The sequence below is a fragment of the Chionomys nivalis genome, chromosome 25 (genome assembly GCF_950005125.1).
Source record: "Chionomys nivalis chromosome 25, mChiNiv1.1, whole genome shotgun sequence".
NCBI lineage: Eukaryota > Metazoa > Chordata > Mammalia > Rodentia > Cricetidae > Chionomys > Chionomys nivalis.
In genome coordinates, this window is record NC_080110.1 from 12,958,442 (window position 1) to 12,975,687 (window position 17,246).

Below are 17,246 nucleotides of genomic sequence, written 5' to 3' on the forward strand. Positions count from 1 at the left end.
CAGCTTCAAAGTTTTATTGCCTCAAACTCCAGATCGACCAAACTGATTTTATCTTTATTTGCAAGATTGTAAAGAGTTTAAAAAAGTCTCTTGATTTTCCATTCTTCCATTTGATGACTAACTCTTTTATGGCTTCTTAAATGAACTTTGTGGCACTTTTGGGAAAGTGTGTTTAAAGAAAGAGCAGAGATGGGGAGAAAGGAAAAGCACGAACAATCAAGGGCAGAGTGAAATCAATGCAGACTGCATTGAGAAAATCATCCCATTCATTTCTAGAGACAGGAAAGTAAGGCATACTTTCTCAGGACATATTTTGTTTCATCCCCTAATGGCCTTTCAAAGAAACATTCTTGTTAGTCTTATATTTTGAATGAAGAAATAGAAATTAGGGTCAGAGAAAATAGTACTTTTTACAGGGTCCCAAGTTCCTCAAGAAAAAAAATAAACAGTATTTTTGTTATTTCAGTTACTTATGATTCAATGAGAACTTAATAGTCCCTCGGGGAGGTTTCATTCTTAAAAACACAAAAGCAAGGACAATGGGGTCATCGATGCAGAGCTGCAGAGAGAAAAGCACAGGAAAACTAGAATTTTCGCTCCACTGCTTGTGGGAAAGAAGGTGCCCTGACCTTGGGGAAAACAGCCCGGTGCTTTCCCTGTGTGAAGAAAACAAAAAGTTCCCTGGAACAGGCCGAGGTTTAGTGGACACCATGTCCTGCTACCATAGCAATAGCCATCATTACAGCTTTCTGTCTTGGTTAAGCTGTTATCTTCCAGCTGATAGCCTGGGCTTTTTGCAGTGTTTTTTAAAGAAAAGTCTGCCTTTTGCAGAATCTTTCTCCCTTTAAACTTCATTTAGGAGTTTGAAGGCATTCCGTCAATATCTTGGAAATGACGTCTCTGAAAAGCAGGTTTCTGAGCCTGTGTTACGTTTCTCACAATTCAGTTGTATTTTTCTAGTCTACAAAACAAGTGGGGCTTGAAAGCAAGTGGTCCTTTCAAAGAATTTCTGCTGGTGGAGGCTGCTCACTAGTTTCTTGACTGCCCAGACCCGAAAAAATCATTCAGAAACTATATTATTTGCAATACTGTTTGGTCAATAGCTTAAGCGTATTTCTAGCTAGCTCTTACATCTTAAATTAACCCATTTCTATTATTTTAAATTTTAACACAAGGATTGTGGCCTACCGGCAAGGTTCCTACTCACATCTTTTTCCCCTGTCAGCTACATGGCATCTCACTGACTCCACCTACTTTCTCCCAGCATTCACTTTAGTTTTCCTGCCTAGCTCTTATTCTGCCCTATCATAGGCCAAAGAAGCGTCTTTATTCATTAACCAATAAAAGCTACACATATACAGAATGACTTCCCACACCAAATTTCTAAGCTTTTCATCATTAAAATCTGAGTATCAGATTTACAAAAAAAAAAAAAAAGCAAAAAAATGCAAAAGTGCAACATCCATATAAATTTAACACTTAGTGGGAAAAGTGCCAATCACCAGAGCATGCCATTCAATAAGCCATGAGTTTGCAAACCTTCTGTATCATATAATGACCTCATGACTCTGAGGAGGCAGCTCCGTTGGTTTAGCACTGTCTTAGCATGCACAAGGTCTCAGGTTCAATCCCCAGAGGTAGCTCAGTTGGTACAACACTTTCTTAAGAAGCACAAGGTCCTTGTACCATAAGATTAATTAATTTCTAAAAGTGACAGCAGAACAAATGACTGGAAAGCCACCTACTAAAATCTTTCATTGTGGTTCTTAAAATTAAAATAAATTTTACTGTTAACCATCAAATCCCTAAAGAGAGTTGTAAGGCTCTACCACTTTTTCTTTCTGTATTTGGAAGACTTAAGTTAAATGTAATATTTAAGCTAGGAGTGATGTCACACACCTGTATTTTCAAAACATGGGAAGCTGAGACAAGAGGATCAATCTTTCAAGGCAAACCTGGACTACAAACAAAAAGTCTTGTAAAAAAAAAAGTTAAATTTAAGAATACATACTAACATAATATTTCATAATATAAAATGCCTTTCTTTTTAGAAATGGCAGTATTATAACAGCAGTTAACATTCCTGTCAACAAGCAAAAAGGCTGCTCATGTTGGACATTCCTTGAACAAAAATTTACCAATTTCCTCTGACATGCAATAGAAATAAACCCACACTCATGGATGGATGTTTCATAGACCTTAAAGTACACAATCCATGTAGGATGGCTGGGGGTTTGTAAGATAATTATTAACCAGGCAGAATCTATAGACTACATGTCTGCATGCGCCTGCTAAAACACCAGAACTGTTGTCCTCCTGTGTATTAAGTACTTAATGAAGGTGTCTGAATTGTGATTTGGGGGGGGGGGGAGAAGACAAAGAAGAGTAGGAGGCAGATGTGGATGAGTAGAGGAGAGGAAAGGAGGAGGAAGATGAGAATAAAAAGAGAAAAACAAGAAGAGAAAAATCGCCTTCTGTGCTCTTAGAAGCCATGTCTATAACATAAAGCAGACTTTAGTATTCAAGATTCAGTTATCTTAGAGTCAAAGAAAACATCAGGAGCTTGCTTTCTGTCTTAGGGTTTCTATTGATATGAAGAGACAGCACAATCATGGCAACGCTTACAAAGGAAAACATTTCATTGGGGTGGCTCACCTACAGCTTCAGAGGTTCAGGCCATTATCATCATGGCGAGGAGCATGTGGCAAGCAGGCAGATGCGGTGCTGGTGTAGGATCTTAGAGTCCTACACCTTGTAGGTCAACAGGAAGTTCACTGAGAAACTGGGAGTATCCTGAGCATGGGAAACCTCAAAGCCCACCCGTACAGTGACACTTCCTTCAACAAGGCCATACCCACTCCAACAAAGCCACATCTCATGAAAGTGCCATGCCCTGTGATATTATGGGACAACTGTATTCAAACTACCACACTTACTGAGGCCCTTCTGTCTCTGCACGGAGTGGTAGGTTGAATGAACCCCTCTCATCCGTTGCCCTTTCTTCCTCCGCCTCTAAAGTGCAAGGACTGGGCAGGAAGATCCGCAAAGGGCTTCGAACGTGACATCTCTGTGATAATACGGGGCTCCTCCAGGTGTCTGGCAGGACTCCTAGTTCCTGTCTCTGGTGTTTCCCAATGTACATTTAAATTATGGGTCCATCAGTAGAATTTTAAGAGACAGGCTCCTCACCCAGGGCTAATTGCAAGCTTTAGAAGAGGGAAGGAAGAGCCCACACAAAGAGTTTTTGAGAGCCAAACGGCTGCTACCAAGATTAGAATCAGCATTTTGCTAAAATTCTTCTACGAGGTCACATTGGCCAAAAGCTTTGAATCAAATAGGATAGTTTTGCCAGAACCACACCCAGTCTAATAATGTTGGGAATTTCAAGACACTTGCTATCCTAATTATTTTACACAAAATTCAGTTTTGCTAAGGGACACAATCAGAAACAGTAAACTTTTTTAACCAGAAAAGAAAAATAAGTTTATATTAGCCCAAGAATTATCTATTGTTTCACAGTGATGAGCACAGCCCCATGGCCACAAGAGCAGCATAGAGTCCCAGACTCCAAAACAAACTTATTTTACATACTTGTTTCTCGTCTAATTTCTTTACACTGTGAAAGATGGCTACAAGTTGTTTTGAAATTATTTTATATTTCAGGATTCTTTTTCTTGTTTTTAACCTATTATTTCTTTTTCAGACCGTTGACATTATCATTGTCTTTTTGAGTTTCATATCATAGCATCCAATGAATTAAAATCATGATTAGTCCCATGCTCAGCTGTTGGGGGAATTCTGCAAATTCTCCCAAGCCATCAGAATGGTACAACTCAGCAAAACATACAGTGTCTTTTCTCATATCAAGTGCCCTGCAGATAAACTATTTTTGATATTCCAAAGTCAATTGAGACTAGGTCTCAATTTAATGCTAAATATTCTAGTCTGCCAGGTGATGACATTAAAAAAAAGTATCAAAATAAGTGGAGTATGAATTTCAGAGCCCTTCAAACATGACCTCAGAGGCCTTCATACCTTCCTAGAAGTCGGCTCTTCCTGTCTTGTTATAGACCAACCTTTGAAATGAAGCTTTGCCCCAGTTGCAATAACTGGATGGAAAATGATGCTGTGGGCTCAGGAGGGAGGGGAATTGCAGGATAAGCACTGAGGCCCTGGCGAGGGCAAGGATTATGAAAGAGAAACTTCGTGATGTGCTTAGCAATGGAAAATATAATCAATCTGCCAGCACAGACATCGCCTGTACTCCAACACATGGTATCTAATCTATACTACATTGTAATTCTCATTTTTTCCGTGATAAGACACAAGTGTTTACTCAAGGGGAAGAAAAAAAACCTCTAGTAATCCCGGTTATAGAGTCAAGGACATTCTCTTTTATACAGATGTTTCATTTTCATTTAGTTCTTTTGTAAATGTTTTTCAGCTTTCAAAATGTCATCCATGTATGAAATATGATCACTTACTTTCCCAGTTTCCCCTAACTCCCCCCTATATTTCATCAACATACCCTCATCTCAACCTCATGTCATTTTTTAATGGTCCACTCTGCCCAGTTAGTGCCTCTGATCTGTTAACAGGTATGGAGGCATCAACTGAAGCATGGGAAACCTAACAACTGCCACATCCTCAATTAAAAAAAAATGATTATTCTTCCCCCAGCAATTTCTATTGCCAGTCAATCCTCAGTGTAGGGTGAGGACTGGAGATCAGCTATCCCATCTATGTCAGGATTTTGGCTGGCTCAATTTTTTTATAGGTCTTATGTGGATAACCACAGCTACTGTGAGCTACTATTCATGAGATTGATAGCCCTGTCATGTCCAGAAGACAGCATTTCCCAGCACTATGTTCTACCCTTCAGCTCTTAGAGTCTTCCTGACACCTCTTCCAAGATGTCCCCCTGGACCTTTGTTGTAGCGGGGTCAATTGTAGATGCCCCATTTAGGGCTAACCATCCAGTCACTCATTCTCAGCATCTCTCCATTGATTGGTGCCCACTGCCAAAAAGAAGATTCCCTGACCAAGACTGAGAACAGCCCAAGTCTATGGGAATAAACAGTAATATTCAGAAGGCAACTTGACAACATGATCCTTTAGAAAAATAGCAATTGCGGGTCCTACCTAGCCCTTGTCCAGCTATGGACTGTTGATCGGGATCTCATCATTGTCATGAAATTCCCTCTTATGGAACAGGCTTCAAACCCAATCAGAGAGCAGCTAAAGACCCCTACCAGTTATGGCATTGTTGTACCATTAAGCACATCTTCTGGCCAGTCAGTACAATGGAGTGCAAGCCCGGTGCTGGGTGATGCTGATGCCTCTCCCCCAGCAGACTCCGCAGCACCCACCAGCGCCACCCAAGCTAGCCAGTCTGGAGAGAGCTTCTCAGTTGGTTTGAGATTTATTTCCTGCATCCTGGAAACAAAGAGTATGGTGTTTGCAGCCATGGGGTCTTGCCACATAGTCATGGTAGACATAGGTATCAGGAAACAAAATTGCTAACCTACACTAGTCTTAGCTTCTAAGAAATGAACATTGACTGGGTGTGTGTGGGGGGGGGTGGTAAGCAGAGAGATTCATGAGTAAAGCTAAACAGATTTCTGTCTTGTCCTTGCTCCCGCCCTTTCTTAAGATGAAAACCGAGGCGTATCCAGTTCTGTCTTTCAGAAATTTACGCTGGCCATTCTCCTCGATTTCGATCGCTCCACTGGAGAAAACAATAAAAAGCTCTATAATCCAGAGAAGCAGGACCTATCCCCATTCCTCATAGTGATGGGATGTTTTACTAGATAGGAAATACTGTCAGATAAAGTAATGCCTCCTTTCTCCTATTTCATAGCAAATAAATAGAAGCCTCAGATTTTGCTCTATAAGTTATTGGACCTTTTCATCTTCCTTGCATTAATTTTGCTGGGAGATATATTACCTGCCTTGTCTTTTTTTCCTACTAATTATATGTTGGATATGATACAATTCCTAATGAAAGCAAAACACTGCGGTCTGAGTGTTATTGCTTTCAAACAGATTATGACAGACAACAGGTAAGGCTATTCCCCCAGGAGTGTAGTAGAAGGAAATTTAGTTAGGTGGCTTTCTGGGTCTTTCAGTGTATTTTAAGAACATTCTGACTTGCTTTGCTGTTAGAAGGGGTCAAGGACCTGTCCTTTGAGAGCGTATCATGTCACCTATAACTACAGCCTCTGTGATTAACATTTCTCAGAGAGCTTAATGCTTAAATGAACTAGGCCTGAGTGTAGCACCGGAACAGTATTTAAAACCTGCTAGGAATTCATACCCAACATAATATAAAGTGGTTAGCTATTTTCACTGGCTTGTAGTCAAGTGTATTCATAAACCCTCTTCAATTAATATTTTTCTTCTTAATTAAGAAATTAAGGCTCAAAGTTATATGACTTTCTGTGGTCCTACTTAGGATAAAAAACCTAACCTCCAGGGTCCTTTCGATCACACACTGGCGCTTGGATCTGTTTTAGTAATTTGCGTGAATTCAGCTGTGTGTTTAGAAGAATCCTCAATGTCTTTTACTCTAGTTGCTTTTTTATCCTCTTATGAGGTATTTGAGAACCTTGAAATTAACCACCAATTCATCCATTGGACAGATATTATTGAATCAATACTGTATTCAAGAGATTTTACGTGTCGGAGGTAGGAGGGGAGTACGAAGTACATAAGTCCCCAAAAGCCTTCCGTCTGGCAGGAAAGATATCATGCCTCGGCAATTCTCAGGGCTGACTCACTCTGCAGGCACAGTAGGCACCATGTCTGGAGCCCATGGTATTTTTAGGAATCACGAATTGTTTTAGTTTTAATAAATTTCAAATCATAAGAAAAATGAATATATGCAACAACTTGGATTATACCTTTATTTATACCAATGCAGTTATAAAATAAGATTTCCAATTTTTTTTTTAAAAAAAGAAAGGGTTCCACAAGGTCAAAAAAACAGAATCTATTAAAATCTTACTGTGGCTCTGTAAACAACACCCCAAAAATCTGATTCAATAATTTACCCCAGATACCAGCTCCATTTCTAGAAGGAACTCTTAGAAATATTTCTCCAAGCTAAAATTTCCTTTGCATAGGTCAGATCACAAATACATCTCTATATAAACATCTTAGAATTGAAAGACCATGACCACAAATTTGCAAAATTTTATGGCTTTGGCAAGGCCTCCAAACAGACTAATTTAAGATTTTCCAAACTACGTGATATTAGATGTTTTTATAATCAGTATTTCTAAGACAAAATTGAGGATATGGTATGGATAATATACCCTGCTCCTATCAATTATCAATGAGCCCTTTAAATGGTATCATTTGTCCATTTGTATGGTTGTTTAATGAAGCATTTTCCAAACCTCCTTGAATACGGAGCCCTTTCTCAAAAATATTTGTTATGTCATGGGAAACCAGTGTAATTTGGAAAGCTCTGATCTCTGGTAGGCAGCGGCCAGTATTCATGTAAAAAAACCAGACCCCAGGTGCTTCAGACCGCATGGGAAGGTAACCGCCCTCAATATTACTCAGTCCTGGAGTTGTAATGGGAAGGCGGCCACAAACCTCACATGAACAAATGGGCGTGGCTGTGTAGGCCAACTCAGCTTTGCCCACAAAACAAGCCATTGCTGGCTGTGCTCCAGTGGCACGTTTGCCAAGGCTTGTCTATACTTTCCCCTATAACCTTTCGGGACAGTGAAAACTCCACCCAGAATGTTTCCAACATCATCTTGCCATGCGTTAATATTCAAAAGCCACCTATTCATCCAGACTGTTTATTGGTCAAGGATTTTTTACCTCAAATTAATCACAGCCTAAACAAATGGCTACTTTTTTTTTCTTGCTGTTTTTTTATTAATTAATTAATTTAATTATTAAAGATTTCTGCCTCTTCCCCGCCACCACCTCCCATTCCCTCCCCCTCCCCCAATCAAGTCTTCCTTCCTCCTCAGCCCAAAGAGCAAGCAGGTTTCTCTGCCCTGTGGGAGGTCCAAGGACCACCCACCTCCATCCAGGTCTATTAAGGTGAGCATCCACACTACCTGGGCTCCCACAAAGCCACAAATGGCTACTTTTTCCAATCAGGGCCTTAAAGAATTTGCAGAATTGTTGAGACTTCATGGGTGTAGCTTCTACCATTCCTAGGAAATGGAAGAGCACACCAATGGGCTATCCAATTCCAAATGGTCAGCCCTAAAAGCATGCACATACAAGTAACATTATATAGACGCAGAGGAATGTCTCTATGTATTTAGGAATTATATATATGCATATCATATAGATATATGCACACACAGACACATACATGTGTGTATACATATACATGACATGAGGTAGAATTGTGGCAAAGGTGTTTGAAAACGATTGAGCTACAGGTGAATCATATTAAAAGAAATTAGTGTTTTGACTTGGTTGTTTGCTGCTTCAGCCTCCCAAGTGACAAGATCTCAGTGTGTGTGTGTGTGTGTGTGTGTGTGTGTGTGTACACTTAAATAATAAGAGGCCACAGATTGGAAAGAAAGCAAGTGACTGGTACATGGGAGGACTTGGAGGGAAGAAAAGGAAGGGGAAATGAGGTAATTATAGTGTCAAAAAAATTAAAAATTGCTTAAATAAAAGGAGTTTCCCTAAGACAGGAAGGGCATTCACTGGAAAATGAGCAGCACTTATCGTTGGATGTGGGACCACAAGGGATTTTTGTTCGGTTTGATGTGCTTCTTTGTGGCATTTTTGTAATCAGGGATGAAACATTAGAAATGCTGTTATTGCTGTTGTCTGCAATGCTGAGACTAAAATCCCAGATCTTATAAACGCTAAGCAAGTCACTTACCCCTAAGCCACACCCCCAAGCATTATTCTTTTTCTTTTGAAACAGGTGCTGGTCATTTAACCCAGGCTAGCCTTGAGCTCTAATCTTTGTGCTTCAGCCTTCCAAGTGCCAGGATCACAGATATGACCCGATATACCAAGTCAAAACACTAATTTTTTTAAAATGTGATTCCCCTGTAGCTCAATCATTTTCAAAGACCTTCTCTACAATGCTACCTCATATTCACGTAATACTTCCTAAAGCCTTAGAAGGCTTGTTTCACATCCCCTTCCTAATTCCTCCTTCTTTTTTTTCTCTTATAGAGTATTCTACACCATTTTTATCATATATTATTTAATAACATATCATATATTAGTGAGGCCTTTCCATATATATAGATGGTATGCATTCGTTATGATCAACCACAACTCTCCATCTTCTCTAACAGAACCACTTGAATAGAAAATATTAAATTCCTCTCAAACTAAGATAATTAACAACAATTGCTTATTCATGCAAAAATCATATAAGAGTGACTATCTACAAATAACAACAGACATATTTAAGTACAGTTTTTTATATTAGTACAGAGGCTTCTGGTAAGGCTGTATCTTCAATTATAAAGTTGGTATAAGATGTTAGTGTATAGAACAATAGTAGAATGGGATATTTGGATTACAACCAAGCCACCTGTGTTATATATATGAATCCAAAGGGTCCAGCAGGGTTCCTTCTGCTTCACTGTATTCCATCCAAGTGCAAAAGTCCCGTTGTGCAAGTATCTGCCTAGTACACAATTAGTCAATAATGCTTATTTACTATTTATACATCCCATGTGCATACATAAATATAAATATTTGCTGAATACTTTGTGACTTATTAGGCTTTCATAGTTCTGAAGAACTGTGTTAGTGCTAACTCTTTCTTTAAGGATAAGGGTATACATATATGAAAGGCTATATGTTATATATAAGATAGTTTGGGGTAAAATATTTTTTATCAATTTGATTTTTAAATTTAATTCTATTTTTTAAAACATGAACTGAATTAAATGTCTTATTCTTTCTTTTAGAATAATTTTTGAATGGCTGTGGATCAAATCTTTTGTCTTTACCCAATTCCTCTTTCAAGTACATCAAAACATAGATAGGATTTGCTGTCACTTTTTCTTGTTCTGGTTACACTCTTGTTATCTCTCTTTTATGGTGATTTCCTAAATTCATATTCCTAGTTTTGATCCATTGTCTCTCATCATTATCCCCTGAGAACTTACTCGACAAGCACAGCCCTGAATCCACCAGAGACCTAATTAGTCAAAACGTTCAAGGATAAAGCCTGGGTATGTTTCAAAAAATTCTACAGGAATTTAGATGTGTACTTTTAGTTAAAAAATTTTTTTTCAACACTCCTTTTGAAAGACTTACTCATATGATGCAAGATTTTGTTTTTAGTTCGACTTCTGTACCAGATTGTTAGCAAAAAGAAACATGCTGATTTGTCTTTCTATACCATTTATAACTAGTTACCAACTTCCATGCTCATTGACTTGCAAGATGGATCTCATTTTAACTAGCAAGAGAATCTAAAAGATATTTGATCATTATATTTTCTTACCTTCCTGGCACTCCTCAATCCACAGTGCTTGGAGTCTTTTTCATGTCACACTACTGATGTTATTTACAAGGTCACCAACAATGCCTTAGACCCTAGGTCCTAGAAATGAAAGCATGCATCCTTCCTCCTCCTCCCCCCCTGTCTTACTTTCTTTCTCCGGTTTTACCACTGATGACTTTTCTACCTAGGCAGATACTGCTACCTCATGTCTACTTAGACATAAATGCTGCCAGCTCACAACCACACTGAGCTCTTTCTCATGACCACAAATGCACATGGCTTGCTTTCTTTAACCCATCAAAAAGTGTCAACTATCTACTTAGCTCCCACACATAACTCAGATATCAACATTAATTCACCTTTCATTTATTCAATGTATTTTGCACAATTGTCAACAAGTACACAAAAGTGTTCTTTGGAGCCAAAGGATGTTCTATAACTCACTAATTGACAAAAACCACTCTGAAATGATTTAAGATTAGTCATAGCTCATGTTTTTATGAATATTTGTATGTTTTACTGTCTTGGTTGCTGTTTAGACCTTAAAGATTTAGGTGATGTATTTTATATACATAAACACACAATTCATAGGCATATATTTTTATATGTAGTATTATGTTTCTAGGAATATAAAAAATTCTTATTTTTTATATTTTTTACATACAAACACACAAAAAAAACTTAATCTCTTTATATCCAAGGAATTGTGGACCTGGGCTTCCTAAGTAACTGTCAAGCACCTCTGTTTCTATCCTGCTTACACAGAAGGCAACTACCACATCATCTGATGGCAGCAACAACACTCCCACCCCAACCATTCTTTTGTGTGTTCACTCTTATCTGTTTTGACCTATTTTTCACCTGCAACTAAAATTGTCAAATTTTATAAAATAAAAAATAAAAAGAAAGCAAATGCTTTTCTTCCTCTATTTAAAGTCATTCAATGCTAAATTTTCTTTCTAAGTTAGAATACCAATACAGAGCATAGCTCAGAAAGCCCCAGGTAACTCGCCTTCTCCCTAGCTCTCTACCCTTCTTCTTCTTCTTTTTCTTCTTCTTCTTCTTTTTTTTTTTGTTGTTTTGTTTTGTGTTGTGTTGTTTTGGAGGCAGGGTCTCTGTTTAACAGCCCTGGCTTTCCTGGAAATCACTCAGCAGACCAGACTGGCTTCCAATTACCAGAGATCCACCTGCCTCTGCCCCCCAACTGCTGGGATTAAAGGTGTGTGCCACCACTACCTGGCTCTGCCCTTATTTTTCATCGCTTTCTACCTCCAGTTCGATCACACCAATCACCTATGTCCTCCATATTCCTTGTGCTCCTTTTCAGCCATCAGGCTGGGCATGGCAAATGGTTATTTGATGAATTCAGTCTACCTTACTTTCTTGGACAGAGAGAGATGAGTAGGTTTTGTATTGCATTTAGCATTCCCCCATAATTTTCTAGCTCTTCACCTTTTGTTTTGAGAAATGACAGGCAGAATTTCCTACTGTTATGAATTGTAATATGTGTTTTCTGATGGTTTTAGGCAACCTCTATGAAAGGGTTGTTCAATCATCCCAAAGGGGTCACAACCCACGGGTTGAGAACCACTCTTCTAATCAATACCATTGAAGATTTATTGAACAAAATACATTTAGATGAGTTAGCTATATTTCTTGTAATTAACATATTTATTTACTAGTCATTAGTACCTTTGTTTTAAGGATAAGGAATTAAACTGATTTTCTGCAAGTCACATATTCAACAAAAGATATAAATGGGGTTTAAATTCATAATCTTTAACTGCAAATACTGCTGTATCCTGTCTTTCAGCTCAGTGGGATTTTTCTCAGACTTCTAGGCACACTCTAAAGTGCTGAATCCTGTGTGATCAGGAAGGGAGACCAAAGCTGGAAGCTAACAGGTGTGACCCACAAATAGGAGAGAGGATGGAGAAACATGAAACTTACAAAGTCCTTCATTGTAAAAATATCTAGTTACAACATAAATTCTACAAAGGAAATTCTATCCACTCTTGGGCTTCTTTATCACCTATATTGCCTAAGGGAGAGTGGAAACACAAAGTGCAATCAATGAACTCATAAAACTCTTAATGGTTTTATGTAGACTGAGTATGATGAGCATTAATCACTGCCTACTTTGATAGAGTATCCGGGAAATCAGAGCAAGGCATGGTCGGTATGCTGAACCTTATCACTAAAGCAAGTCTTAATGTCTGTAAAAACCTCATTAAACTCTTTGACCTACGATACCATTGACAAAGGCATGGAAAGTATTGATTGCCCATAGGTTCAAGTCCTGGGCTTGACTTTTAAGGAACTTAAATGATGAGAAACAAGTAGGAATTCTATCAGTGGATGCTATAGAGGCTGGTTTTCACAGTCACAAAGATTAATTAACCATCCTACCAGCAAGGCATAAGGAGGCCCTAAGTGAGGAAGCAACCTTACATCGAGTTGAATATGGCTGACATAAATGTACCTTGAGACACCATTGATTTTATCTGCCCCAGATGGCCCAACAAAGCCATTCTAGGGAGACAGAAAACAATAAGCCATGTTCATTGCGTCATCTTTGACTTAAACATTTTCATTTCTCTGTTTAGATGACTCGCGTCTGAGTGTTAGGTCCTAGTAGGAAGGCCATTGTGATTCATCTCTATGAAAAAGAACCTCCCTGGTCTGACTGAAGTCCTAGAGAGAGAATCAGTCCTTTGTTTCCAGTGTGTGTTCATACCCATGTTTTATAGGTGCTTATTCTTAGAGGATGTAGAAAAATGTCAAACTAAAGAAGCTATGTGAATAAGGAAAAAAATTGTGAAATTTGAAGAATTTAGAAAAGAGCCAAAGCTGGTGTCAAGTCAGTGACTCTGACATACTTAAAATGAGACTTTTCATAAGGCTGTGCAACTAAAGGAACTCCCCATTTTCAGAGTCAATTCTTTATACCTTAGCCAGGGCAGACACAGGACTCAAGGCAAAACACTGTGAGTAGACAGGACTGAAAGAGCCTAGGCAACTGCTACAGTAATTCCTAAACCCTGTTGTCTTCGTAGGCACCAAAAAGCTTATTTAAAATTGAAAACTAGGACCTCCACATCACCTACCTAGATTTCCAGATAGGTAGGAACTATCCACCCCCTGCCATAGAAATTCTAAGACAATCAATATACTCATTTCTTAAATGATATTTGGAAACCTTGTCCTAATATAACCTGCTCATTTTATGCAGGAGGAAAATGAGGCAAATGAGGCTTATCAAAAGTAAATGACAGTTTTGAATAAAATCTCTTAATTTTTTGAAAGTGCCACAAAATGTCAGTAAAATAATTGTTTAAAGATCTAGATAGAAAAGGGTAGCAGCTGAAAGCCAACAAGAAAATGTGGGGATCTGGAGAATCTTGGAAAGAGTCTTAATTGAAAAGTGGGGAAACAATGGAAACTAACCAAGGAGGAAGAAAATTTTGCCTATTGAAAATGTTCGGGAAATCCCTAGTCTGTATTGTACTTGTCTACATGACCAAGAAATCCTAAATGTCTTGAGGACTGGCCTACAAGGAAGGTTATCTATCCAAAGGCAGTGGTGAGATAGAAACCAAATAGAAAGCCTTGAAAGTTAGCTCTCCAGATTGCTTCTCTTCCCCCACCACCCCCAACAAATGACATTTCTATTTACCCCTAAGCAACTAGACAAACAGTTAATCTCTCCAAGACTGAACTCAAGCCCTGGACACAGGAAGACTAGCCAAAGAGAGAAGCAGGCAGAGAGTAATGGAGAGGACTGGGTGAAGATCTTTGGGATGGTCCTCTTCTTCATTTGTATTAAGAAGCTACAAGTCTGGCTGAACGGTGGTGGTGCACAGGAGGCAGAAGCAGGTGGATCGCTGTGAATCCCAGCCCAGCCTGGTCTACAAGATCTAGTTCTAGGACACCTAGGGCTGTTAAACAGAGAAACCTGTCTAGGGGAGTGGGGCAGGGGTGGGGGGGAGAAGCTACACATCTAGGAAGTGGGTTTGTCTCTGCTTCCAGAGCTTCCCAATGGAAAAAGATTCCAGATCCTGACATTTGAAGTTGGCCCAACACTTCTACTAAATCCCGCCTCCATGACTGCAGTGACATCCACCACCAGCCAACATGCTTTGCCCATAAAGCAGAGTTTCCAGTAGGTTTTTCATTACATCAGTCCTAAGATGGGAAACGGAGGAGCAGCAGACATCTAACGAAAATTGTGAACATAGAAACAGTCCCAGATAACTAAGTCAAAATTAGAACGCAAGGAAAATGCTTAAGACAAGAAAACTGCACAATTAACATATTTAAACCATGAATTATATTAGGATGTTATGCAAGAATCAGAATCAGAAACTATGAGATATTGGAAATTAAGTGTACTATAGAAAAGTAAAACAGTATATCAAGATATTGTCCTGAAGAAATCTAGAGAGATGTAAGAAGTTAAACAAAATGATGAAAACCAGAGAAGGCAGAGAAGGAAAACATACTATCAGCCAAGGAGAGCTAATACACAAGTAAAGAACTTACAGCGTGGAAGAAGAAAAAGTGTAGGAAGTTATTATTACAACAAAAAATTTTAAAAGCATTTTTAAGAATTAATGACATCAGTTTTCTCATAGAAGAACTAAGTCCGCAGGATAGTTAATAAAAATATGTAAATACATGTATATGTTTTGGAATACAAGCAAAAGAAGAAAATGCTATCTAGAGAGGAAACAGAGGGTCACATATGAAGGATTGTACTGAGAGTGAGATCATACTTCTCACTGGCCTTAGCAGATAGAAGAGAGTGGAATAGTGACATTAAAATTCAGGGGACGACCATTTATAACCCAGAATTTTGCAATTTTGCACCTAGCCCCACTGCCAATCAAGAAGATGAGAGACTGAACGGTCCACCGTGAATTAAGGATAGTTAAATTACCAGAGAGGCAAACTGATAACATGCTTACCTTAAGTATGATGTTCCTAAAATAGACCCCGGGACTATGTTTAGCCAAAGGAAAGGAGCTGTAATGCACAAATTAAAAGATAGAGAAACAATGCAGGAGAGAGGCCAAAGGAACACTGGGGGGGGGGGGGAAGGTTGTTGGCTATACAGCAAATCTAGAGAGCAAAAAGTCCAGATTCTAAATGAGGATTGAGAGCTCTGGGGAAGGGGGTAGGATGACGTCAGAACACAGCAAAATTTGGATTTACTAATAGGACAAGTTAGAAGTTACTAAGAGTTTGAGCATGGAGTTTGAAGATTACTGTGAGTTGGGTATGTAGAAAACTAAACACAGGCAAGTACTGAGTTGGATAAAATTAAATTTCTTAAATAAAATTGGGAATAGTACTAAATGGCTCAGTATAGAACATGTAGGGGCCTGGAGATGGCTCATCAGCTAAAGACACTTGTCAAGAAACCTGAAGACCTGCGTTTGAGCCCCAAGACCTACTTGGTGGAAAGAGGAAACCAACTCCTTAAAGTTGTTCTATGAGTTCTACAGGCATACATGTGTGAGCATGCACATGCGCACACACAAACATGCACGTAAATAAACATAATTCTTTCCAAAGAATAACATATAAATTGTATCAACAATAAAATAAACAAGGGCTTGAGTTTGCAAACCCACAGTATAGTACAGTCCCACAATATATGGTGCAAAACATCTGGGCATGATGGCTTGAATTAGTAATTGCAGTGCTTTGGGGTCTATGACAGGAAAACTCCCTGAAACTCATGGACCATCCTAACCAAATCAATGAGCTCAGGGTTCTTTAAAAGAGCCTGCCTCAAATAGTGAGGAGGAGAACAATCGGGGAGAGTATCTGACTTCAACCTTTGAATTTCATGTACATTGTGCATGTATTCAGGAACACCTGCACAAACACATGCATACACCACGAAAACATGTCCATGTGCCATATACACAACACATCAATCAACAATGAAAAACAAATGCTCATTTTTTTTTTAACAGCAAGTAGAGCTTTTTAGAAAGAAAAAACCTCCAGAACAGGTTAGGAAGAGGAACTTAGAGGATTGTAGCACAGACTTAGTGTCAGAAATGTAACCCTACTGTGCTCTCTCTCAGAAGTGACAGGGCAGGAGGCAAATTTCCGGAAAAGGACACGTAAAGATGACTCTCTCCCAGAAGTAAAAGACGCAGGGCCTTCACAAGGTCACTAACTCCATAAGTCGACTAAAAAAAAAAAAAAACTAACTGCCACATCTGGGGCTGGGATCATGTCAGAACACAGTTCGAGAATGGAGCTGTAGGAGAATCCCAAGTGCTTGTAAGAAAACGCCAAAAAAATAAGACCAGAGTTGTGTGACCTTGGTGTCTTTCAAATACAGACTTGTTCCTGGAATCTGTCTTCATGCTCCACTCATGTAGAGCGGTTGAGAGTGAGTTTCCTTCAGCCGTTGTTGTTCATGTGTCTCTATAGAAAAACACGTTTGGGCCACCTGTAGCTTGTCCTTGTGATTGGACACAGGACTCAGGTGACTCTTCTTAAACCTCGCGGTATAAACTGTCTGATGCTCTGAATAAAGTCAGCTATCACGTGAGCCTTTAGGCTGCCTCATTTTTTAGGCCCCACTCTCCCAGGTTTCTGACTCCAACCAGAGTGGTAAACTGGGTCATCATCTTCTCCCCTGGAAACAGGATGCTCACATGAATCCCCTAAACACTAAATTTCCTCATCCCAGAAGTAAAATTGGAGGGAAGTCTTACTGGGGCTGAGTGACCATGCAGACAAGAGGGAAAGAACTCTAAGT

At 39.1% G+C, this 17,246-nt stretch overlaps 1 long non-coding RNA gene across 1 annotated transcript in view; it reads left to right on the top strand.

Annotated features, from left to right (window-relative positions):
* LOC130866223 (uncharacterized) overlaps positions 1–17,246 on the top strand; it is a 47,320-nt gene that overhangs the window by 108 nt on the left and 29,966 nt on the right. The window lies entirely within an intron of this gene.